Here is a 25,998-nt window from a genome sequence, read left to right on the forward strand (position 1 = left end):
CATATCAATGAAAGTGACGCTCAGGTAGCTAGTTTGTCCAGTAATTGGCGAATGAATTGGCTCATACCGTTTGTTCCCTTGATATCTGGGCTTCTGCATGCAAATATGGGTTCAGAGGCAACAGGCTCCATAGGAAGACTACCTCTTCATCCCAATGACACCGTAAGACAGGAAGCTTGCTCCTTCACTGGCTCAGTCCTTTTCAGTCTTTTGTTGTTTATACGTAGAAAGATTGGAGGTGGGCCGGAGGGCACGTATACTAGTGATAAACAACCTCGAAGTGGCTTGTACATCCCAAATTATAGATGTTTTGCAACACAAAGTTCTCATGATTACCAAAAAATGAATCTATGTCCGCTATGCTTAGACAGATGCCTCACGTGCTGGGGAAGCACTGTATGTTCTCAGCTCTATGTTACGCACGAAGCACAAACACTTCGAACATGTAATCACGTTGCGTGGTGTTTTTCGACAGCTGCTACAAAAGCTATGGCGCAAAAACAGACTCAGAACTTGCGTTGTGGTTGACATGGTAAGAGTGCGCATGTGACACTCGTCAAGATGTAATTGAGTCATTTGGCATTTCTGCCAGTGCGGCAACCACGTGGTTTGTGATGCCTTCTTGTGACGACTCATGACCATCGGGCTTCATGCCTTCAAAGCATTGTGCATCTCTAATGTGGCGTCTTCTGATGTGTGTTCTATCGGTTTCTGTAATGGTAAAGATGGCACATCTGTCACCACTAGCCTTGAAAAAGTTGTAATTGGGCCTCTTAAATGAAATATGCTTTGATACACTCGCAATGATAACTCTATTTATTGAAGCTGCTCTACTGAATCAGTCATTCTTCTCTCTGACATCATATATATGTAGTTTGACCTTTCTCACATATCTAGGGCCTGTTCACCGTATTCAGACGCGCGTTTCAAAAGAACAGGATGCAGTACAGGTCCAGCAGTTCGGAGTAGGCAGAGGGAGGGGAAGGACAACCCCTCCTCTCCAGCCTTCTCTCTATCTGGCCACATATTTTTGGTATACTAATTAGCGGCTCAATTTTGTTCTTGCCAGCTAGCTTAAGACCAGAATGAACCTCACACAAATATTATGCAAATTTTATCGCCACAATCAAGAATTTATTTTGCGCATGTTACTCGCAATTCTGAGCTAGTCCGATTTGATTTTTTCCACAGGGCATAATCAAAAACTTGTACCACTAGACATGCGCTCTCTGTTGAAGATCAACGAGCGTAGGCTAGCGAACAGAGCTGCAACTACTGCACTCCTATACTGTTTTCCGCAGTGGCGGCCTGCAGCGCACTTAAAATTTCAGAAGATGATTCGTATAACCCTTGCTCAGTAAGCGTGAGCGAGTGATGTAGTATAGGCCCGCGACCTATAGTGGAACCCTCGAGATCGCAATAGCACTTGGCGAGTTGTAAAGTGTAGGTGTTGCGACATGACAGAAGGGAGTCTAGACGGGGGTGACGGCGCGCGATGCAGGCAATGAAATGGGGGGGGGGGGGGGGGGCTATATAAGTGCCGCTGGAGCACAGAAATCTCTTTATGTTTTGAGCAGCCGGGTAATAAAGACTCAGTATCACGGTAGTGCTCACCTTTCGGTTCCTGGGGATCACTTAATTCGCTGGTGTGGCTTTGGGCAACGTTTTAAGAAACGCTCTATAAAGGCAGTTACAAAATCTTGCATTATCTCTTCCAAAAACTTTGATACCTTAGGAAATTTTAGGGGTAGTCAACGCAAGAAATAAAAATATTTTAGCATATAAAACTTACATTCGTCCACTTTTATTGCGACAGCGTTAAAGAGCTCGTTTAGCATAAACTCTGGTGAGGGTGTCAGCGGGCGTCGAGGTTGTGAGCGAAAAATCATCTTGTGTGAGACCAAAAAATCGCAAAGGCACAGTCAAAATGAACAATGAAAAATTTTGGGTCCTAGTGAGGATCAAACCCGGGTAGTTTGTATGGCAAGGATGTGTTCTTTCCCAGAGTCATGCCTCTGGTTGGAATTACAGATAAAATAATTCAATGTGCTTGGAAATGCAGTGACAATATCGTTCACGCTTTACAAACACACGCGTCCTGTACACGGGCTTCACATAAAAACATGCAATATTACAATAATAATGCATGGTACAAGCGTACATTGTCATCGAGTGTCAGAACCAGTAATAATTATAATGACTGCGTAGTTTAAAGCCGGCAACCCATTACAAAAGGCACGCACGTTACTGCAAGTGTTCTCTCGAGTAGTGGGAATGTGTCAGCAAAAATGTGGAGAATATGTGGAGCTCAATCATACTCACTCATAAAATAAATTTTGCGCTTAGAATTTACTCGGACGCAGACTCACCGAAATTTTCCTGAGCAGGACTCACTCCAACTCACACTCACGAAACTTTTCTTCAACCTGACTCCTTCTGACCCAAACTCACAAAAAATTATTCTTCCAGACTCACTCTGACTCAGACTCACGGCTTAATTTGAGTTTGAGTGAGTCCTAGCGAGTTGAATCATGAGTTCGTAAGTCCAGCATTAGCTTTTTAGATCATGACGTGAATGTTCTTATGTTAGTGGTGGTCTTCTTGGCGCCTTTTAATTTAGTACTCCCGAATATGAGTTACGAGTGGTTGAAAACCAGCGAGGACATTTTTAATTGAAAGAGATGACAACACAAGCTGTATTGATCAAGAAGCTCCAGCAAGGGTTGGGAGGAGGAATACGAGGCACCTCCTACGTAATTCACCCCTCTACTTACTAAATATTGAAATGTTGTATGAACGATATTGTTTTGGAATACCTGTGAGTAGATGTTATTATAAACATGAATCCAGCTACGTCCTATAGTAAGGCTGAAGGTGAGTAGATAGGACCGTAAGTAACCAAACATGAGTGACACTCAGTCAGACTCACTCAAGAAATATATCTTGCGCTTTGGACTCACTCAAACTCAGACTCACCTAACTATTTCGGAGTTGGACGCACTCGATTTGACTCACACGCGCTAAAAGTTTCTTCAACCGAACTCACTCGGACTCAAACTCACCAAAAGATTACTCATCGGGACTCACTCAGACTCAGACTCGCGGCTCGATGTGAGTCTAAGTGAGTCGACTGATGAGAGAGTTTGCCGACCTATGGTAGTGTATGCACAAAAAGTTCGCAAATATTTGACGAGCATAAATGCTCGTTGTTCAAAGCATGCAAACACAGAGTGTAGCAGTATGCGAAAGCTTCACTGACATACACCACTTTCAAATTCATCGATTACATTGCAGTAATCTACAAATTGAACTTCTAGAGTAACATTATACAATAAAAAGCATGCACGAAGAGGTTTAGTACGCATTAGAGAGATGTTATCGGTATCGCGTCTCCCGCTTAAGGCGAAGCTTAGGAGTCCCACAATTTTTTCGGAATATGTCTACATGGTTTGGGACCCATACAGAAACGAAGATATTGATAAACTGGAAAGCCTGCAATAAAAATCAGTTGTATTTATTATTCTTATTTACAATCGCCTTACAGTAGTTAGTGCTTTGCTTCAGACAGCAAACTTGTAAGCCTTACATCTGTGGCATGAGAAATTAAAATAGGTATACCTGCTTCATCTTGATAATCTTGGCATTGAATCAAGTGCGTACATAGAAAAGGTCGTGCGACGACCCGCGCAGGCCGATCATGACAAAGACTAAAAAAAAACTACAAAAGTTTTCTTGTAGAGCCCTTTCATACATGGGTTCTTTTTTCCCACAGATAGTGCGCGTGTAGAATCGCTTCCATGGTGAGAATGTGGGTGCAGCGACAGGGACCTAATTCTCAGCGGAGCTTAAGGGCCCTTTGCACGTCTTCCCGCCTTATCTTTACTTTTTGACGTTGGCACGACTTTTTCTTTTATTTGCTTTGATGTGATGTTAGTACGCATTCATATATGTATTTTGTTATGTGCAATTACATGCTATGCACTGTAGTAATAGATTTCTAAATGTTAAAATTTTTCTTTGGTTCTTAACTGTGTGCTCACGTCAATTCCTTCACCTAATATATTGTCAAATGTTTAAGTGTGCTATATTTGTATGTTAACCACCTGATGCAGATAGCTTCATTCTGAAGCCAGAAAAAGCCTATAAATTAATGAATAACTTTATCAAACACTCCACTAGTAGCTTGTCTTATAGTCGCAACTTGACTTCATTGTCGCTCAGTTCACTATAATCTAGAACATGGCACCATTCTTCTATGGTTGCCACGCCTGACCTGTTAAAGATAATGTCATTACTGGAAATCTCCTAGCGTGACTACCACTCTGCAGTGACAGTCACCAAGTTTTGGAATAAAAGCTTGACGACGCCAATTACAAGGGTATAAGCAATGTATTGACGTTTCAGCGTCCTGTCAGAGCTCTTTGTGCACAGATGGCGAACAGGGTTCTTCTGTGTGCCAAAATGTCAGTACATAGTTCTTATAATAAGCTTCTTCGTCTTTTTATTCAACTATTCTTCCCGACGAGTCAGGTGTCCGTCAAAGCTTTGGTTTAATCTACCCAGTTTTTGCCAGCATGGGTTTCACAGGACTCTTTTCTTAGTCAACGCGCCTTAGGACGGAAAGGGGTCACGCGCACATATCGTAGGCATTTATAAGACGCCTTGTTATGTTGGCTCAATATACGTATACACAATGGAAGGGTTCTGACTGAGGTTTTCGATCTTTGGGCTACGTTTATTCCTTATAGTCTTCCGCAAATCTGCAAATATATGTTTGATATAACAACGGCCAAAGTATTCCAGTCCGGCAGCTTTTTTCATACACTGGAAGGACATCGCACGTTTATTGCAGGTGCCCTCGTTTCATTGAGAAAAATACAGAGTCCTCCGCTGCCCCGAAATTCCAAAGTCCATTCTGTGGCACAAAAGATTATTTCACACAAAAACGCAGCTGTAGCTTGCGCCGGCGACTTTAAAAGCGTTTCTGCAGCGTTCCTTAAGAGCACGAAGACTTAGCCGCAAGATTTATCTTTGCTACGCTCTCAGTAGTGCATGAGTAGATAGTTCATTGTTTATTATGTGACTTTTTTCATGCAGTCTCCCTGTGCTTAATCCTGTTATCACTGGACAAAGCCGCTAACCGGATATCTGCTGTGTCAAAGCTTCCCGCCATTCATCAGCTTTATTCTCATCTCGACTATTCTCGCTGCCATGGCTGAAGAAAAGTACTTGACGGAGAGAATCGCTAATGAAGAATAAATGTTATTAGTGAATTCTTTCTAAACTAAGAGTGCGCAACTATGGATGCCATTGCATGAGGTCACGATTCTGTTTCTTTTTTTTTCTTGTGTAGAATTTTTCTCTTTTTTCTACAAGAAGGAAAAGGAACCACCCAACGTGCCCGAGCACTATTTTATCTTTGTCTGCAGAATATTTTTCAGACAGTCCATATAAAGCAAAGAATCGTTAGCACAAAGCAGTCTGCAGTCGGGACATTCGTGATGACCCACCTTCAGGTTTCTTACTTTTGTGCCGCTTTAACAGGGGCATATAGAGCCTGACGTAGAATCTCCAAGCTCATAATAGGCTATAATAAAACTGAAATCAAAATATTACAAGCATTGTGGTGCGCTCCTGTGCGAAAATTACCAAAGAAGCATCGGTAAGCCTAGCGAACACAGCTCACAGGATTAAAAAAATTGAAAGACAAGGCACAAAGTACACTTTAAACACAATGTGAGACACTTTTTGTTTGCGTTGCGATAGAATCAAATGCCATAGTGGTAGCGTAAATTTATTCATTGGCAGTAGAACTTCTGCAGAAAAGCTAACAGTATTTGGAGGTTTCAAGCTTGCAGGGGTGGGGTTGCCCAGTTTAGGGCCCCGCTTACAGAAGCTGCTCTGCTGGCCCGGTTTATGAGAAACTGCGGTTCTGCTAAGTTTTAGCTATTCAGGATATTTTCTAATAACTCAACTGTAGGTTTTGGTATTGTGAGTAATATTTTATTGTCCGGACATACCCATATGGTCTTATATAAGATAGCTTGAGCTCAGTACCATTTTCAGTGAAAGAGTTAGCCGAAAGATACATCTTACTGAGGGTAGTGCAAATTTCTAAACGTGCTAGTTTGATCTTGTCTACACTTAACTGATTTCTCTTCATTTGGCGTTTGGTAAAGCAGAGTTGAAGTTCACCTAAGTCCTGCGTAATGGTTTAAGATGGCCGAGTAGTCGCAGTGATCAACTACATTTTCGCGCACAACTTAGCTTGGCTGAGAAGCGAGCGATATACAGAAGCAAAGCATGCAAATACAACCGCTGATTATTGTGGGTCCCATATTTTGTGTTTATTTTGCAGTGTTTAAAAATTAAGGAAATCGGTATCAATTTCTACAAGGATCGATTCCAATGAGAACGAGAATTGATCGGAGTTTGTTGCGTTTATTGTGATTATTTTAGCAGTTACTTTCTGTGTTTATTTCCCGTGGGAGAATGTTATGCCTCTTATGCTGTCCTCACATGCAAAATAACATCAACTGAGCACCCATCTTGCTGTGTACTCTTGCTCTGTTCCGTCCACTGCAGTCAGTAACTTACGATAGCATAGCTTGCGATGAACATTTCTAAGAAATGGCTGTCGAAGCAAAAGAGCGTGCAACGGTTATGCCAAAATCACTCGTGCCTATACGGAGTTGAACCCCGTTGCCATATATAAAACTCAGCTGACCAGCGAGCGAGAGCGTGATGGGAATATAATAAAAGGAAAGACGCCACAATGTCGGCGGCTGTCGCTAAACGGATATGAGATTTCTTCAAGCGGGAACGCGGAAAAAACGAAACCGGAAGGTCAAAAGTTCCACGGTGCGAAAACTTCGTGCTTTGAGCGTTGCGATGCAAGGCGATCAAATATCTGACGAAACAAGTGCTACTTGTGTCAGCGGAAATCGCAAAAGATTTTTTGACTGATTCCAACATACGAGTATGCCTGCTGAGAGGAATGACCGTAAGCGAAGTGCAAAATGGAATGTACTTGGTTTACGGAAGAAGAAACGGCACTCTGGTATCTAGTAGAGCCAGCATATTGTTGCGTGGCATTCGGAAGAGAAAGAGAGGTATGCTTTCATCAGACACAACTTGGCACCCTGAGCAATATGATGGGGCCAAAGCTGCGTCTTCATAACGACTCTCAGTTGCTATAAGGCATCACTCCAAAACGCGTTTGACAAAGAGATAATTGTCACTTCTTTTTGAAGTTATATAAACTTGGGCGAAGCTTTGTCCTCTTCCATTGCGTTTTGTTGTGGTTGGAAAAAAACTCTTCTAAACAAAATATTTTATGCCTCCACCAAACGTTTTCAAATAATTTTGAGCCCCTAGGATTTCTTAAAGGGGCCCTGCAGCACTTTTTCATCTAGAGCTATATAGGTGCTTATCGCCTCTCGAATCAACTGCCGCAAAAATTTTGAGAATCCATCGAACAAGAGTGGAGTTAGAGATCTGTCGCAAGCAGTAATTACCTTGTCTCTTCTCTCGCCCTAAGGGGAGATAAGCGGGGAAAGATGGCAAGGGGGAAAAGAAGTTGCGTTACGCACGCGTTGGTTGAGCGCAAGAGGTTGAACGCTCAACCCACCACGAGGGGTTGGTGATGAACCACACGGCAGTGGGATTTCGAGAAAAAAAAGTTGGTAGGGGGGAAGGAGGGGCTAAAAAACTTTTTTCTTGGTAAACGAAAAAAATGGTGCTAACAGTTTTTATGAATGGTTATAGAAAAAAATAAAATAAAGAACAATAATAACTTTTACAGTAAAAATACATGAAACAGAGCATAAGAAAATAAGTAATAAGTATATCCTAGTGATATTATATTCGTAGCCATTTTAATTTATTTATGTAATTACACAACAACTATATGTGTCCTTGTTGCGTCCTCACCTAAAACACTTCCTCTTTTTTGTTTTCTTCTAACGAATGTTTTTAAGTATGATCGCGAGTATGCACGTGGGCACATGGCCGCTTCCCGTGGTGGCAGTGTTGCCAGATGCTGCCCAGCGAAGAAGCGAAGGCTCATCACAAAAGATGCCCAACAAGAAGTGGAAACATAATAAATTTTTCCATTCGTGCGAATATTTTTAATTATGATTTAAAAGTTGTCACTCAGTTACGAAGGGAAGTTTAATAAATCACCTAATTGATTGATTTGTGGGGTTTAACGTCCCAAAACCACCATTTGATTATGAGAGACGCCGTAATAAATCACCTAATCGTCTTATACAACGAAAGTATGCGCAACTACGAAGGAAAGCACGTAGCTCTCTTAGGTAGTCTCTAGTCGAAGGCACATTTGCGAGCACGTGATTAACGTTACTTGTAATTTCCCTCAACGTATGCTTGACCGAATGTTTACCGGAATTTTCCCCAACACACGTTTGAACACCGAGCCTTAGGCGTGCGCTTTGGGGGCGGGTCGGGTGGGGGGCAATATTTGCCCTAAACATTTACTTAGTAGGAGAAGGGGACACTGCGATGACCTTCGCCTCCCTTTATGGGGAACCCTAGCGCATACCTAAGCGCTTGACCACTGGGTCATCAAGAAAAACGCTATTAGGGAACGAAAAACGCAAATTGGTGAACGTGGTTATCGCTAATATAACTATAATAACTCCAAAATTTCAAATGATCTCCCTAAACGCCACAAGCAACTGAAAATATTGCAAGTGATGGGGAATAAAAAAAAGTCCAAATCCGCTTATTATAAGTGGAACTAGCAACGCTGCGCGGCGGCCACGGTAACTTATATACGCCACTCACGATGCTCAAATCAGCCAATGGCTATGAATTTGTATAAATGGCACGGTCATTTGGTTCCAAGTCATCACTTATAGCAAGAGGAGGGACCGACTTGTAGCTGACTTTGAAAAATAGTTGTAAATTCCAGCTTCTGTGCTGTGCTTTATCGTTTGTCCCGTGAGCCTCGACTACCTATCGGCAACGTTTTGTGGCCGTGTTGAAGTAGTGTTACGGGACGTGTTTAACGTGCTACTTAGCCTTTTCAGGAGCTTTGCCCATCACATATATGGACGCAACTTTTTCTTTCTATTAATCTGCTGTGCTGACCAGAAAATAGCAAGATACGTTGCGTTCAAGATAACTTGAACCTTCTACAAGGTCAGTGTGTCATTACTTGACCTGAACGTGCTGCGTGTGAATGTTGCCGACCACTTTGGTGAAGGTATACTACAGTATTCAACGAATCGTTTGGCGTACAGTGCTCCAGGAGAAATGTCAAAAGTGTATGATTTCTCTATGCTTAAAATGAAAGTAAACGAAAACTAAGCGCATCCAAGTTCAGCCTAAAATCAAAACTTTTTTTTCGGAAAAATGCAACATCACAGTCTGAATGGACATTTATTTAAATGCTCTTTTCAATTAAATAAAAAATTATCCAATAGTGATACCTAAGCTGCTGAAATCACCGACATCTCCTGGGGATTTTGTCTCTTGGGAATGGTTTCTTGGGACCAAGTTGAATTTCTCGCCACTTCATGCCATGCCCGACACAAACATTACTTCTGTCTAGTTCTTGAATGGGACAAAGAAAAGCAATACTTACAGACATCGCAGTGAGAAATAAAAAAAAATAATTTGTCGCGCATAAATTAGAGAAAAGTATTAATAAATTAGGTTCTAACCATCTTTTCTTATGAATTGGTGCCAGTTCGAATCCCCTGCAAGCACCCAAAATGCATTTCGGTGTAACGCATGCCATTGATAATGGAAGCAATTACAACAAGCCACGAATCTCGTAGATCTCGAACATCCAGTGTAGTGCTTTCTTGTGGCCGGAGTCGACTCACCCCTCTCGAGAGTTCTAAAGCCGTAGCGTATCCGTGGTCCTCTGCGCTGAAAAGATTTCACGATAGAAGGAAATCCGAGATATGCGAGAATAAAGTGCGTGCTTCGCAGGTACTCGCTCGAAGTTTCTCCGAACCAAGGCGAGAGAGTCGACTTCGGCCTGTATCCGCTAACAGCGCCCGATAACTATTTGCCGGTGCAAAGATGATATGAGAACCATCAGGCTTACTTTTTTTTTTGCTCTCGATAATGACTTATATTGGACCTACGAGGCGCGAGTACTTGGATTTAGGTGCACGTCAAAGAACTCCGAACGGTCGAAATTGTCAAAGTCCTTCCCTACGGCCTGCCTAGTAATCAAATCCCTGTTCTGGCACGTAAAATCGCAGGTATTATTAATATGTGGGACCTAATGGGTGAGCGTTTCTGCAATGTTGTTGCGCAAACTTAATTTCCGTTTGATTGATTTGTGGGATTTAACGTCTCCAAACCACCATATGATTATGAGAGACGCCGTAGTGGAGGGCTCCGGAAATTTCGACCACCTGGGGTCCTTTAACGTGCACCCAAATCTGAGCACACGGGCCTACAACATTTCCGCCTCCATCGGAAATGCAGCCGCCGCAGCCGGGATTTGAACCCGCGACTAGCGGGTCAGCAGCCGAGTACCTTAGCCACTATACCACCACGGCGGGGCACTTTAATTTCCGACAAAGCCAAGTTCCTATATTAACCAGGCGAGAATTCCAGGCCCTGCTTTCAAAAAAGAAAATATTTTTTTTCAGTAAATGAAAGAAATGAGGGCGTTGAGACACTTAAAACTATTCAGAAATCTCAAACTCTTCAAAAGTCCAGAACGTGCAGTTTGTGATTTAGGCATATAAGTGTCATAGTACACACACGAACATATAGAAAGCAGCTCTTGCAAGCTATGAATACCAAGACTTTTGTAAAGTGGCTCAAGTAAACAGTACAATAGTGTTCTTTCTTTCTTTTTTTTGTTACAGCGCATCACGCATGTCATAGCGATAGCGTGCCACTCTATAACTGGCATATCATGCAGCCAGACCCCGAAATTCTCATCACACAAGTCACGTGAACGTGGATTGCTCTACCATCGAATTCGACCCATTTTTCATCCCTTTCATTACAACCACCACCGGGACCACGTACACTTCTATATATTAAAGCTGATCTTCCTGCATCAAGCTTTCCGATCTGTAGGGCCGCAAGAACAAATGTCTCCCTGCACGACATATATCACCACGTCTCTGCTCTTGGGAGCGGTTGCGTAATCGTTGGAGATTTCTGCTGATAGTCAGGCGGGACAGGCTGCATGTATAAATGCGTGTTCCGTGTGGTGAATACGAACAGGCATGTTAGACATCATGCAGTTTGCGTTCATATGGGCACGTATATAAAAAAATAGGGTGTGTAAGTGCAATCCTGTCAGCTGTGTTGAAAACTATGCTGTGATAAATGTTTAAATTTTCATTGTGAGCCCGATTATCAAGGCACGTGAATACACAGAAAACACGCTGTATAGATGACTGTCTCTGTTTGTGCTGCCCTCTGCGACTCCACTTCAATACCTTTACTTCGAAATGACGGTTAACGTAGGAGAACTACGCGCAACATATATATTGAACAGGCAATATCATTCCATATAACCGCCTTATTATCTCTTCTTTTAACCTTTTGGCGTCACTTCGTTCTCTCAAGAACCAAAGTTATAGTTTTATTTTGTACTTTCAACCTAGTGATTATCAGCGCATTTTGTGCTTCGGCAGAAGTCTGAAAAGAACTTTTGTGTTTTGCTGAAAGTGCTATTTCCAGTTGTCCAGTTTCCATTGCATGGTTACAACAAATTTTTATTTTCTTATTTAATAATTCTACACAAGAAGATTTGATAAATGTTGTTCCGGGGCTCAGCAGTGTAGACCATTTGACCGACAAATGAAGCTTTGACATACCGCTGTTAATGTAAATGACGCACCGCTGTAAATGACACACCCTCCCCCCAGCAAAGCTATGTAAAAAAACAAGTTTTTCACTTGAAGAAAAAGTTCAATAACCTTTCTATTTCCTGTTGAGGCGTCACGAAAGCGTCATTTTTGCTTTTTTTCACGCCATTACATGAAGTTTCAGTTTTTATTTGGTACAGACCAGATTCACGAGGATATTTTTTTTTTCGCCACTGACCCGTTTCGCTGTAGAAATAAAGGTGCTGCAAGCGTTGTGTGCCGCACTAAATCTCCACGTGTTTTTTTTTTACCAGATATTTCTTGCTACTAATAAGTAGTGACACAAGTCTCCACACAAGTACAAAGGAAAGCTGCCCACATGACACGATGCATGGAGTTCAGCAACAGTAAGCCGCATTTAACCCAAAGAGCTGCAAAGTTGAGCTGAGACATGCACCGGTCTAGACTGTGACAATGACACGGCCGCAAATGTTTCCATAAACAAATCTAGGGAATTTCTGTGCGCTTTCAGAAGAGAATGCTGCGCATGGCCAATGGTATGTGCGTATTGGTTAAAAAAAAACACTGCTGGCTTCGCGCCGAGAAAACCGTTTTACAGCCAAGCTGTATTGATAGTGAGGATGCTGATGACCTGAAACATTATCATCATCATCATCATCATCATCATCATCATAATTTAGAACACAATCTTCATCATATAGTTTTATTTGTTTGATGATAAAGCACCAAGCTTATGTTTTTTGAGCATCGTAATCTTTATATTTTTTAATTATTACTTTATTCACGTCTTCCTCTAGACACTTGTTCTGCGTGACTACTATACTATACTATTTATTACTACAACAATTATGAAGATGACTTTGCATGGTACAGTAAGTCTCGTGGTCAATTGATTGATATGTAACGTTTAACGTCCCAAAACCACCATATGATTATGAGAGACACCGTAGCGGAAGGCTCCGGAAATTCGAACCACTTAAGGTTCTTTAATGTGCACACAAATCTAGGTACAGGGGCCAACAGAATTTTAGCCTCCTTCAGCCTCGCGGTATACAAAAAGAACATGGGGCAGTGGTGGGGGGAGGCGGCGAGATTTTTCGCGCTGTGCCAGGCTCTCGCGTGCGATGGAGTCTGTTAGTTGACTTTCACTCAGTGCGCTCAACAAAATGGTAGGGGTATGCGTTTGTGATTGCAGTATTCGCGTGATGTACTGGGTTATGCTTTGTGTCTAAGTATGAAATTTTTAGATTCAAAGCAGCTCTTTGACTAGCCTGTGCAGCGTTGTCTCTCCATCCACACCACACTTCCGTGGCCACAGGTGTTCGAGCGGTGCTAATTAGTTCACGCGCGATGACATCACTTTCTCTCTAGCCTGCTGCCGCTCGCCGCGTGTCATCTCACTCGCTTCAACCTCTCCACTGCTCGCAACGTTCGATCGCTTCACAGTTTCCACCACTCGCAACGGTTGAGCCTACTTCTCACGTGGGCGTCGTCTCACCCACGCCACCTCTCTCCATTTGATGGAAAGAAGCCGCGAGCAAGGCCTCCGAGATTGCGGGCGCGCGGCGTGGTTCTCTCCAGCCATCCCAATCGCCGCGCTCCCCAACAAAACCAGCGACTATCGCCTCACACGCCCGACGACCTCGAGAGGGCGCGTTTAATGTTGGTTCCTCGAGCGGTGGAGACCACGGCAGAGAGCAGAGCGCACGGAATTTCAGCGTGCGCATGTTTTTAAAGACTATAGTCTTTCTTGGGGACCTTCGACGCATAAATTTTGGTCTGCCAGCCTGCCTGCCTGCCTGCCTGCCTGCCTGCCTGCCTGTCTGTCTGTCTGTCTGTCTGTCTGTCTGTACATTTTTCTGTTTGTCTACTCTTAACGGCATCGCGTACTTGAAACAGCCGACCCCATCCGCAGCGCCCACCTATGTTGCTCAATGTTGACCGTTCGTGCTTGTGAAATTGTCAATTAAAAAGCAATTATTGCGCATGCCTGTGGCACTATAACAACACGTATATATTCTGCATGTGCGTCTCTTACTAGAAAAGGCATACATAAGTAATTTTAAGGACTGTAGTGCTTATCACGCTGCGCTGACCATGCAACGCTTGCACGGAAAGGCGAGTGTTTCCAGCGCTTTGCTAAAACGAAACGGTGGTGGCACTTACCAGTCACCTTGCGTTCTACACGTTATCACCTCTGAGATGGGCGCACACACCCGCCTCAGAGCCTAGCGCTTTGTTTTCTAAGACAACCACCAGATGGCGCTTATGTCTCACGTCTGACGTGACTTAATGCGCTCGTTCGCCTCCGCTGCACGCTCGAGGCACTCTAACGCAGAGCCTTCAGAATACCATTCACCAACTTTCTTGCGCAGAACATCAAATAAATTTCTTGTTCAGTCTCTCCACACTCAAGACTATCGTCTTTCGACGACATTTGCAGATTACATGCAGATACGGAGCCAATTTTTTTAGCAGGTTTGAGCAAAAATCATCGAAAAATCTTCTGGTTACAATGAAGGCAAGTATTTTCAGCTACTTTATTTATTTTGCTCCAATTGGCGAATAAAAGCATGGAAACTGCGGAATTTTTTTCATAAAGATCATTGCAAGGAGGTATTATTTCGTCTGTGACAGAGGCATATCCCAGCATTCCCCCTTTCTGGAGACGCGTATATGGGTGAAAACTGGGCTAGTTATTGTCGTTGAATCACATTGCCCTCCTATCGTTAGAGATTGTTTCACTATTTTACCGCGTACCAATATTTACGAGGTGGCCAACCGAATGCCACTTACGCTCTAAATAATCAAGACCACCGATTGTGCCACTTATTGATGTGATGAGCAATTTGAAGAATTTTTGTGAAAGGCTACGATTAGCCCACCTACATTTACTCCCTATGCCATTCACAGTGAAAGTGCTTGACTTATTATCGTCTCCTTTTTTCGTCATCGGTATTACGATTATGTTTTGGTAGCACAATGGCAATATCAGTATTATGTTTATCTACAGTTATCTCTACTGCATCCGAATCAAAGGGTCGCACCTGCGGCCGAACGGCGTCTTTCAGAAAACCAAGAATTCGTTGAAGTATACACTACTGGATAATTTAAAGTGTGAATTGTCACTGCTATATAACGCGCAATGTTTCATACCAGATACTCAGAACTCTGAACTCGTGCGGTGTTCTTCAACAAGCGAAAGATCTCGATGCTCGTTCTTACATTCCCCAACATAGCCACTGAACACCGTAAAGCTCACAGTACGAATGGGCGCACCTGTAACCAGCCCGTGTACGTTGCAGAGCCAGTGACGTTCAGTCTAGGCGCAGTCTAGACCTCCTCCTTGTCTCCTGATTCTGCGGTGCAACAGGAGGTAGTTGGAAAGAGAAACTGGAGAAGCCTCGCGGGCAAGTGTGAAGCGTTGTACGTTTTGAGAGCGCGGCTTTCGCGCCAGACTTGACGGCGCCAGCACGTTGCGAGGAGATAGCAAGACAGTTGCTGAAGCTGAGCGCCGAGTTTGGTCGGCCCAGTGGCCGTTGCCCTCCAGCGGGGGTTATTTCTTCGTAACACGCTTATGCTGCAGCGTTCACGTGGTTATCTTGTGCGCATGCGTCGTTGGCATTTTGCAGAGATGGGAAAAAAAATTGGAGTGGGAGTAAAAACGAATGCTTGATTCATTAGTCTCCATTTATTTATTAAGTTCCCGGCTGGTGACGGTTGATACAATTGATGCTATGTCAATGCTGTAGTTTTTTTTTTTCCTGTTGAAGAAAGTGACGTCAGGCCTTGTTTCTTGCATTTAATTTCAGAAACATGTCAAACTGGTGCGTGCCCTTGTGCACGTCAGATGGAAAAAAAAATATACTTGGGCACGAGACGTCAGCATGCGCAGTGCCGGCGTCAACGGCACCGCCGACGCCTGATTTGCGAGTAGGTGCGATTATAAAGCGCTCCACATTTACCAAAAACAGACAGCCCAATCCACAAGCTAAATCAGAATGCCTTTATTGTTCCTTTCGTGGAACTACCCCTGATTCAGACTGTAACGCTGTTTAGGGAATTATTACATGCACGATTACGTAATCACTGCTCTGACGCGTAGCGCGACGTGGTTCTATTGCTTTTAGGTACGAAGCTCTTTAAAGCATCACTTGGTCGGTCGTATTTCTATCCAGCGTAGCCATTGCCCCGCCGCTGTGGTCTAGTGGCTAAGGTACTCGGTTGCTGACCCGCAGGTCGCGGGATCGAATCCCGGCTGCGGCGGCTGCATTTCCAATGGAGGCGGAAATGTTGTAGGCCCGTGCGCTCAGATTGGGTGCACGTTAAAGAACCCCACTTGGTCCAAATCTCCGGAGTCCTCCACTACGGCGTCTCTCATAATCATACGGTGATTTTGGGACGTTAAACCCCACATATCAATTAATCAGCGTAGCCAGCGTATTCACGAAGTGAATGATAGAGAGTTTTAGTACTGCGGAATGTACGTGCTACGTACGCATCACGCAAGCGCCTTGCGTCACGTGGGGTCGTTTGCCACTAATCGGCTTTTAGTACGCCGTAGTACCCGCGTACGTAACGAGCGAGAAGCGTGTTGCGCCATCTGGTAGATCAAAATAGAAGCACGTGCTGTTGACAGCGAATGTGAGCCAATCCAAGTGTTATAGCCAGATTATGGCGCTATATTTTAAGCCACAGAGCCGGTCGGTGCTTGCCTTCGATGCCGCCATTTTGCAAAACGAAGTCTCGCGCTGTCGCGAACTTGTTCGAGAGCGGCGCGATCACCTCATACGTACGCACGCACGCATCTCATGCGTGCGTACGTAGTGGCTGCGTACGTAATGCAATACGTGCGCGTTGCGGTCTGCGCGTGCGCACTACGCAGAACGTGGCGTCCTTACGTACGCAACGCCAACACGTACGCAGCGTACGCAGAACTAAAACTCTCTAATGTGATGAGTGGGTCGAAGCGTCTGTCTGATGCGTGCTGTAGTGTGATACGAGTTGACCGACGCATGAACGAACGAATGCACGGAGAAACGGACGGACGAATAGACGGACGCTTCGCTCCACGAAGCATTCACTCCGTGTATATGCCGTGACTTTGTTTACTATTCCTCGCGCGAGGAATAGCGTTTTGCTCCTCGTTGAGAAGTCCCACTGAACGTTCCTTATCTCTAGGGGAGACCAGTTATGACGAGCACAGCTGCACGGCCGGCGTGCCAGCCTAAGAAGCGAAAAATGCCTCTAAGAAGCAATAAAAACGCGTCGTGGCGCAGCTGTGATCATGTTAGGGGGTATGCGAGAATTCTTGAAACAACGTTACAATGAAAAGTAGTGCTAGTTCAATGAAAGCATGAAGAATCCATTCAATCGAGTGTAAAAAGTAATCCACAGACGTAAAACGCGGCACTCTTCTGACCTCGCTTGCAGATCGGCCAGCCATTTTTCTTTCTTTTTTGCATGTGCCCACCCCCCTACTATGCAGCCCACGAACTTCGAAGCATAGTTTCGAGCACATGCGGATGTCTTGCAGAGACATCATAATTTTAAGTGCTTTAGTATGGGTGTCGTCAATGTACAGCAAAACAAAAACACCATTTGAAAATGAAACGCCCCAGCGTTTACTTTGATTCTTGTACTCCTTGACCCTTACATTTCCAAACGAACGCAAAATTATATGAAAGCACAAAAGTATTTTTTATCGCCACCTAGAAGCTTCTCCAACAGCGCGGCAGCCTTTCCGACCGAAAGAAAGAGCGTCGCCGTGTGGAGAAAAGAGCCAGCCGCGCCCACTTCTGGAAACACGCGCTCTCCGTGCGATTGGGACGGCCGGAGAGAAACTCGCCGCGCGCTCGCAATCTCGGAGGCCATGCCGCGAGCTATGCGCGCACTGCCCGCGCCTCGAGAATCTCGCGGTGCCGACAACGTGGAAAGCGCGCCGCTGATTGCCACGCGATCGCGCCGATGGGCGGGACACCATTGCGGCATCCTTCCCGCTAGCGTGCATGTACCTTTCCCGGCTGTCGCCGGTGCGGCGATGGTTAGCGAAGCCGAATAGTTAGAAAATAGTAACGTCAACACCGACGAGGTGCGAGCCAGGGAAGGCGAACGCAAGCGTCGGCAGTGGAAGACCAGTGACACCAACAATATGCGCGACAAGACAACTGATCGCGTTCGAGAATACAGACGGCACGTGGGTAACACCGACAAGACGCGAGCCAAAGAGGCCGAGCGCAACCGTCTTCAAGGCTTCCCACCTCTCGTGTCTGCGTCTCAAACAAACGTATACTCGAGTTAACACTACACTAAGTTTTGCTTCAAACTGTTCTTCCAGCATGGATGTCGACGCTGGTTTCAATCGGGTCAACGCCTTGCGCACCAGTGCTTCTTCGCATCCCATCAGGGTTCCCTTCACGGAGGTGGTTCATAGTTTCTAAAAGAAGACTTACGAGTTTTGATATAGCCACGCAAGTCAGCGTTGCACCCCTACCTTGCATACGTATATACTTTACTTTACTCGAGTAACTTACATTTACATAGAATTTCCGTTTTCATTTCCAAACGCGTAGTAGGAAACGGGCTTCACCAGTCCCCTTTATGCGCCAGAAATCAAATAGCACATGACCCATCACTCAGCATCTTCAAAGATTGTCGTGCACGCATACGTTAAAACTTCCTTAATCTGAGCTGCAAGTAATCAGAGAGGCGAGGAGCCCGAACCTCGGTACGTTAGGCACGACGTGGTGAGCGATTCTCGATAATTATTGTCCGCCTGTGTTTTCTCAACGTGAAATAGAAGCGACGACGTTGCACGCCACAAGAAATGAGTATCAATGACCAACACTTCACGCAAGAACGGTCGCAAATGAAACCAATCAACTCAGCAACACTTACGAAACCACTCAGCCATTCAAAGTGCCGCCTTTTCTATTAGACAGAAGCAGCTTCATACCCGTCTTTACTCATGCTCTGCAAAGCGGGTCTTCTTCGGCTGCATTAGCGCCACTCTATTACTCAATTCCGTCAATATGTTGCGCCGTCTTGTACAAAGAAGGAGGGTGTACACTAAAAAATCACAGCTTATCCACGGAGTGAATGACGATTGGTGGTGCGAAGCGTTCGTTAGTTCGTCCGTATCTCCGTCCGTCCATGCGTGCATCCGTGTGACCATCAGTCCGTCCATGCGTGCATCCGCGCGTCCGGCCGTGCGTCTGTCGGTGAGTCCATCTATCCGTATGACCGTCGGTGCGTCCGTCCATGCGTCCATCCATACGTCATTTCTTCCGTCTGTCCGTTTGTTCATCTGCCTGTCCGTCCGTCCGGGCCTCTGTTGGTACGGCCGTGCCTCCGCCTGTTCGTCCGTCCATACCTCCGCCCCTCTGTCTGTCCGTACGTCCATCCGTCCGTCCATCGGTATGTCCATCCTTCCGTCCGTTCGTCTATCTAGTGAACAATCCAAGTAGAGCCATCTCACATTTTTTTCATCATGCACTCATCATATACAAGTGCCGCCATCCAGTGGACATTGTAAGGACCGCTCTTTCGGGTATGTGCTACCGGTGGTTACGCACTACAACGAGGGACGCACAAGCCACGCCATGAAGAGCTTCGCCCCTCAAATGGTGACAGCTTTATTTGTGCATAAAGGGCGTATGGTTGTCTCATGACTAACGGCCTTCAGTTTAAGGTCCCTGATTAAATCGTGAATAGGAGAAACAAACTTTTCTGGATTGCCATATAATCGCTGCCAATATAAATGCAGATGCCAAAAGAAACTACACAAAAGATGTTGACTCAATAAATTTTGCTACTTATCACTCCCAAGCTCTCACATGGTGTATTAATGTGAACACCACACGTTCAGAATAACGAAATTGTGGTCCACTGTCATATGTCAGAATATATATATATATATATATATATATATATATATACACACACATATATATATATATATATATATATATATATATATATATATATATATATATATATATATATATGTGTGTGTGTGTGTGTGTGTGTGTGTGTGGGAAAGAAGTGTACAACTAAAGACTCGTTTTCCCGTGTTTTCACACAATAATAATGAGATCTAACAGACGTAACAGACAATCATGCCACGGAATGTATAGGAGAAGTTATTAGAACAAATGGAATGTAAATAACAAGAAATAAAAGTGGGTGAAAAAATAATCAGCCGTGAGCAGGAATCGAACTTACGAGCTTCGAATAACGCGTTCGATGCTTTTTCACCTACTTTTCTTTCTTCTTATTTACATTCCATTTGTTCTAACAACTTTTCCTTTATATTCATTGGCATTATTAAATGTTAAATCTCATTATATATATATATATATATATATATATATATATATATATATATATATATATAGAGAGAGAGAGAGAGAGAGAGAGAGAATACGTTAACGTTGGTGTTGGATAGAGATGGTTGATGTGCGGATGATAAATCTTACCCTTCTCTGCCTTCAGCAAGGTCCGTTTTGCTTAAAGCTGTCTAGCAAGTAAATAACTCTCGTTGATTGAGAACTAGCAAGCTACGGAGAGCACTTCTAGTAAATCTTGTCCGCAGCCTCTTCTTGGCTCATTGCTTGGGGATATAAAAAGGGCTCAAGTGTATCTGTCGCAGGAAGTATAGAGGGATTAGGCTATTCGCAGTACTGAATTGTGTTCGAGTGCTTAATCTGAATGCATATCTTAAGCAGGTCTATAGGACTCTTCTTGACTTGTATGGGGCCGTCTTCATTCCCTTCATTACAGTTTCGCAATTCAACCGTTGCCTAACACTTTATATCCAGGCAGTGTTCGGCCTTAGGCTAAGGATGAGAAAAAACAGGGCTATCTTGAAGTGTTATGGAGCACAGACGACGGAACTTGGTAACTAAGACACTTAGCCTTGCTTGTAAGTACACTACGAGGGCGACTGTGGTCCTTATGTCTAACGAGTGGAGACCTCACGTTCCTTGTGCCTACTAATTACGCATAAGCTGCATATACAGTCGCAGACCAACGCAGTATTCAACATGCAGATTGAGCGGGCCTTTAACTTTACTTCTGTATGCCAGAACAATGGTTTTTCGATGCCGTGTGTGGATCCAAAGCAGTCAACATGAAGCTGGTTTCTTGAAACGGGGTAGTAATGATCTTTTTCTTGTCCGCCACGGTGGATCCGTGGATAAGGGGTTGGGCTTTTGACCCGAAGGTCGTGGATTTGATGCGGGCTGCGGTGGTCGTATTTCTGTGGCGGTGAAATGGTGGAGGCCGGTGTATGCTGTATAATCTGATTGATTGATATGTGGGGTTTAACGTCTCAGAACCGCCATATGATTATGAGAGACGCCGTAGTGGAGGGCTCCGGAAATTCCGACCACCTGGGGTTCTTTAACGTGCACCCAAATCTAAGCACACGGGCCTACAACATTTCCGCCTCCACCAGAAATGCAGCCGTCGCAGCCGGGATTCGATACCGCGACCTGTGAGTCAGCAGCCGAGTACCTTAGCCACTAGACCACCGCGGCGGGGCTACTGTATGATCTCGGTCACTCTATAATGAACACCAGATGGCCGAAATTTCCGGAGCGATCCGCTACAATGCTGTCATAATAATGGCGCAATTTCTTGGGACGTAAAACACGAGATATCATTCTTAATGTTCTTTTTTCTTTTTCCTGCTGCAATGAAGTTTTACGGCGCAATAACAGCTGTGATTCGCTCCATCTTGTTTTGAAAGGTTTCAGATTGGAAGGTTTCAGATATTTCCAATACGAGCAGTTAAACGGGACATTTCACCCAAAACTTTTTTTTTCTCGCAACACTAGTATTTTACGATTACGCACTCGCATTTATGTATATTTCGTCACCTCCTCGTCGCGGCATATTCCGTATTGGCGTAACAGAGTGGCTACGTGTCCTGCACGCCGGGCAGGCCCACCTTCGGTATCGTCATTAACTTTAGGATAAAAATGCCTAATGACGAGGTACTTTTGCGTCAACTTAAAAAAATGACATGTCGAAAATTGGGACCAGCTCCAACTCCCTAATATAAAAAACTGCCTCAAAGTGCACGATAAAAAAGTTAACACACAACAACGCACACAAATAGACACACGCACCCATGCGTATACGTGCTTTGCGCATTTCTGAGATTCAGCGACTTTTTATTGTAGACTGGTTAACCGCTGTTGTGTACTGCTGCCCCGAACCTTTGTTTTCCAGCGTTTTTACGTACTGCCGCTTGTTTTATAATAATGTGTTGCTTGTGTCAAAGCTACTGTTTAAAAAATAAGAACTTTACAAATACGTAATCTATTCATCCTGCAATGGCATCGTGAGTGTAGCTGTCTCGCAGCATTCAATTTTGCTTCACTGTGTACCATTTGATATCAGTGGCGAATCAGTAACGAATTGTGGCAGAATGCTAAGCGCACAGAAAACAACCCGTGGACGTACATGCTTCCATTTGCGACCGGCTCTGTTTGTTTACGCTCCCATTGTCAGAAACCTCTTGACAGCGGGTATGTTTACTCAGGCCAAACACTCACAAAAAACAGAAATAAAAAAAAAGAAACTGAGAGGGCTTAGAAAACGCTCAAGGAAATATCATTTCTAAACTTGGGTTTTCACAGCAACAGGCAGTGTTGCTGAAAACTTAAACCGCGTGACGATTTACTGGTTTATTTTTTATAACGCTTCAACGCCGAAACATGTACACATGCCCACTCACTGGTATTGAAACGTAAATAAATGTATGGCCACCGCATATATACGTCTGTGGAGTACAAATGGCTCAACTATTTTTCCTGTCCTGTGTGCGCCACACAGAGTGCAGAGATGTTTTTTTTTCGCTTGTGGTTGTTTTGCGGTAATGATTCGAATTCCACTCGGATAATATCGCCCTGAAGTTCAGCGAGTTCATTAGTTAGCACCAGACAACCTTCGTGTTTGCGCGTCTGTGTCCATTACGGTAATAGTGTGATATGGTATATATTCAAGCTGAACACGTGGACCTTGTGTTCTTCCCCGTCGCCATGCTCGTCTTTCGGACGGATGAACAAAGAAAAAAAAGAGAAAAAAGAATTTAATTTAATATAATGTAACGCTGTGTGATGCGAAGGTTTTGCAAAAGTTCTGATGAAATGATTTGAGGCTACTTGTGCTGTGCAACTAGTTTGGCAGCATTGCAATCACGTGGCAGTCTGGAAAATCACCAAGATGTGAAATACTTCTTCAGAGCAAGCAAACGAAGAATTGATTGATATGTGGGGTTTAACGTCTCAAAACCACCATATGATTATGAGAGACGCCGTAGTGGAGGGCTACGGAAATTTTGACCACCTGGGGTTCTTTAACGTGCACCCAAATCTGAGTACACGGGCCTACAACATTTCCGCCTCCATCGGAAATGCAGCCGCCGCAGCTGGGATTCGAACCCGCGACCAGCGGGTCAGCAGCCGAGTACCTTAGCCACTAGACCACCGTGGCGGGGCAAGCAAACGAAGAAAGGCTCGCTCACTCACTCACTTATTAGATTATAAAAGAGAGAGAGAGACCGAGAAATCTTTATGAGATTGCCGGAGATGTTAGAATGGTTTATCGTCTGGCTTAGAATTCGAGGTTATGAGGGACAACTGTGATACGTACAGTCATACACACGCATGATGTGGGCACTCTTAAACGCACAAATATACAAAAAAGAGTAGTTTATGAAGATTTAATAAATCGAGTAGTCCTCAAAAACACCAATAGTGGTTTAGTGTTGCGCATCGCACAGCTGCTGCCTTGCCAGGAGCCGAGAGTGTGGCGCAGCTCCAACTTCAACTGCTTTGCAAAAGAAGTTCAGCCTTAAGAGTGTGTCATTCGGCGTTGTAACGAAAGCAGTCACAGTGTACGTGTTTAAAGAGCCCCTAAACAACCTCCCAAAATACGAAGAACATTATTTGTGTGTGTTATTCTTTCCCGGCGTTTGCCGAAAAATTCGTGAAGCCGGCAGTTTGTTCACGTGACGTTAGGATGACATAGGCCTCCGATCGGTCAATGTACGAGAGGTGTCTGTTGTAAATAGTAGCTACCCTGCTTTGTAATGCTATTACATGCCCGTTATGCCTTGTCTCGCATGACTATCATGCGCGATAGACTGATTTTACTTCATGTTTTTTGTATGCGATATACAAGAAGAGATGGCAGCGGGCCGTTGAAAATTGCAAATAATCTGACTGGCTCAACGTTTAGTGCTGGCATTCCACGTGTTTTATGAAGAAATAAGTGGTGAGGAGGAGATAGCGCTTGAAGGTAATATTGGAAAGGCAAGAAACTACCGTATGGTTTTTCAACCCGGTGCCGTTTAGGGACACTTTAAGTCTTCCTGAGTTTTATATGTGGCGCTTGCAGGCGAATCCAACCACCTGATCTTGGGCTCCTTAGATACATTAGGAGCCGCTTCAGTCACACGCTGCCTCAATTGCCAAAGCAGCCACAGCAGAAAATCTGACTGGATACGGGACCAGACGGTGCAAGCGCTGTAAGCCTTTGCATCGTGATTTGGTGCTTCGATTGAGGTGCTTTTTTTTGCTTTCGAAAGAAGCTGAATTGTTAGCAGCCATCAGAGAAGATTATTCTTTTCGTCAGGCCTCATGCACCCTCAGAAGAATGCGGCCACTTAAAATTCATGAGCTGGGGAAGACAATGCAGTCATTTGAACAAAACTGCGTGCGTGTAGCATGGCGCGCTTCGCTCACTACACGATCACACCTTATCATTCTCTGTATAACGTGGCAGCAACCTCAGTAGAAGCTTGAAACAGATGACATCAGCGATTGCGCTAACACGGTTGGTGAATGCAAGGGCGTTTTTTTATCAAGCGGAAGTGACACTGTGTTTTTTGCACCGATTTCGACCATTGCATCCGAGCTTGTCATTACAGTGCGTATTCTTTTAGCCATAGTACTGCAATGTGTGCCAATTATTACAATTTGGTTCAGAGAACTGCGTGATATAGTTTTTCACGAGAACTTAACCTGAAGAGCAGAGAGCTCGATTGATTGATTGATTAATGGGGTTTAATGTCCCAAAACCATCATATGATTACGAGAGACGCTGTAGTGGAGGGCTCCGGAAATTTCCACCACCTGGGGTTCTTTAATGTGCACCCAAATCGGAGCACATGGGCCTACAGCATTTTCGCCTCCATTGAAAATGCAGCCACCGCAGCCGAGATTTAAGCTCGCGACCAGCGGGTCAGCAGCCGACTACCTTAGCCACTAAACCACCGCGGCAGGGCAAGTACACGGCGTCGGGGAAGAGACGCTGCTCGTCGGATCATAAATCACGGACAAGTCGCAACAAAGACGCGAATAAACGAGCTAGGAAGATCCGAGAAAATCAAGGTATGTTTCATGAGCTTTGAATGCTGCTTTTTCCACGTAATGTTTTCTAATTGCTAAAAGCAGAGGCATGTGGGCTGTTAACTATGACTGCCGTGCCGCCGTCACCCGAAAGTGTAAACATGCCGTGGCAGTTGCATTGCGCTTGAGTGCACGAATTAAAAATCAAAAAGAAGCAAACTGTTTCTTTGCTCATTATCATCTACCAATCACCTCTGGCTGATCGCATTCATAACGTGGACGGACAGTTCCTCTAGTCACTAGCCAAGAGCAACAAGCACGAGAAACGTACGTGACCACCTGATACAAGAAATATAACCCATCATCATTCGGGGCACATGGGCCAGTAAAGTGGCTGGCTGACGAACAAGTAGTCATGATGTTGTGACTCGTATTTTAAGGCAAGCATTGTGTCAAATTATCTCTCTGATATATAACATTCTTTTTTCTTCCTTTATTTGCTTGCACAATTAACGCAAAGCCGGAGCAATTTCGGCGGATTTGAAGAAAGGAAACATTATGTTTTTATTGGAGGTCATTTCATTCACAGCTATCTGTGGAGAATTGAAGTTTTGCGGTAAAGGTGCAAGATTATTCACTTGCTTCTGTCAGCACTCCTGAGGTGTGCATGTTACTCCATCTGACGTATGAAACTCTGTCGATAATGCCAGGGCCGCCAAGGCAGCCTCCTTCCTGGACAATACTGACAACAGAGCCGTGGTTCAAGAGCAAAAAAAAAAACACACACACATCCGCGTCAG

At 44.4% G+C, this 25,998-nt stretch overlaps 1 protein-coding gene across 2 annotated transcripts in view; it reads right to left on the bottom strand.

Annotated features, from left to right (window-relative positions):
* The window catches only part of LOC119161279 (QRFP-like peptide receptor), a 280,506-nt gene that overhangs the window by 114,756 nt on the left and 139,752 nt on the right, over positions 1-25,998 (bottom strand). The gene's annotated exons all lie outside the window — the stretch shown is intronic.

The sequence above is a fragment of the Rhipicephalus microplus genome, chromosome X, assembly GCF_043290135.1.
Source record: "Rhipicephalus microplus isolate Deutch F79 chromosome X, USDA_Rmic, whole genome shotgun sequence".
Lineage (NCBI taxonomy): Eukaryota > Metazoa > Arthropoda > Arachnida > Ixodida > Ixodidae > Rhipicephalus > Rhipicephalus microplus.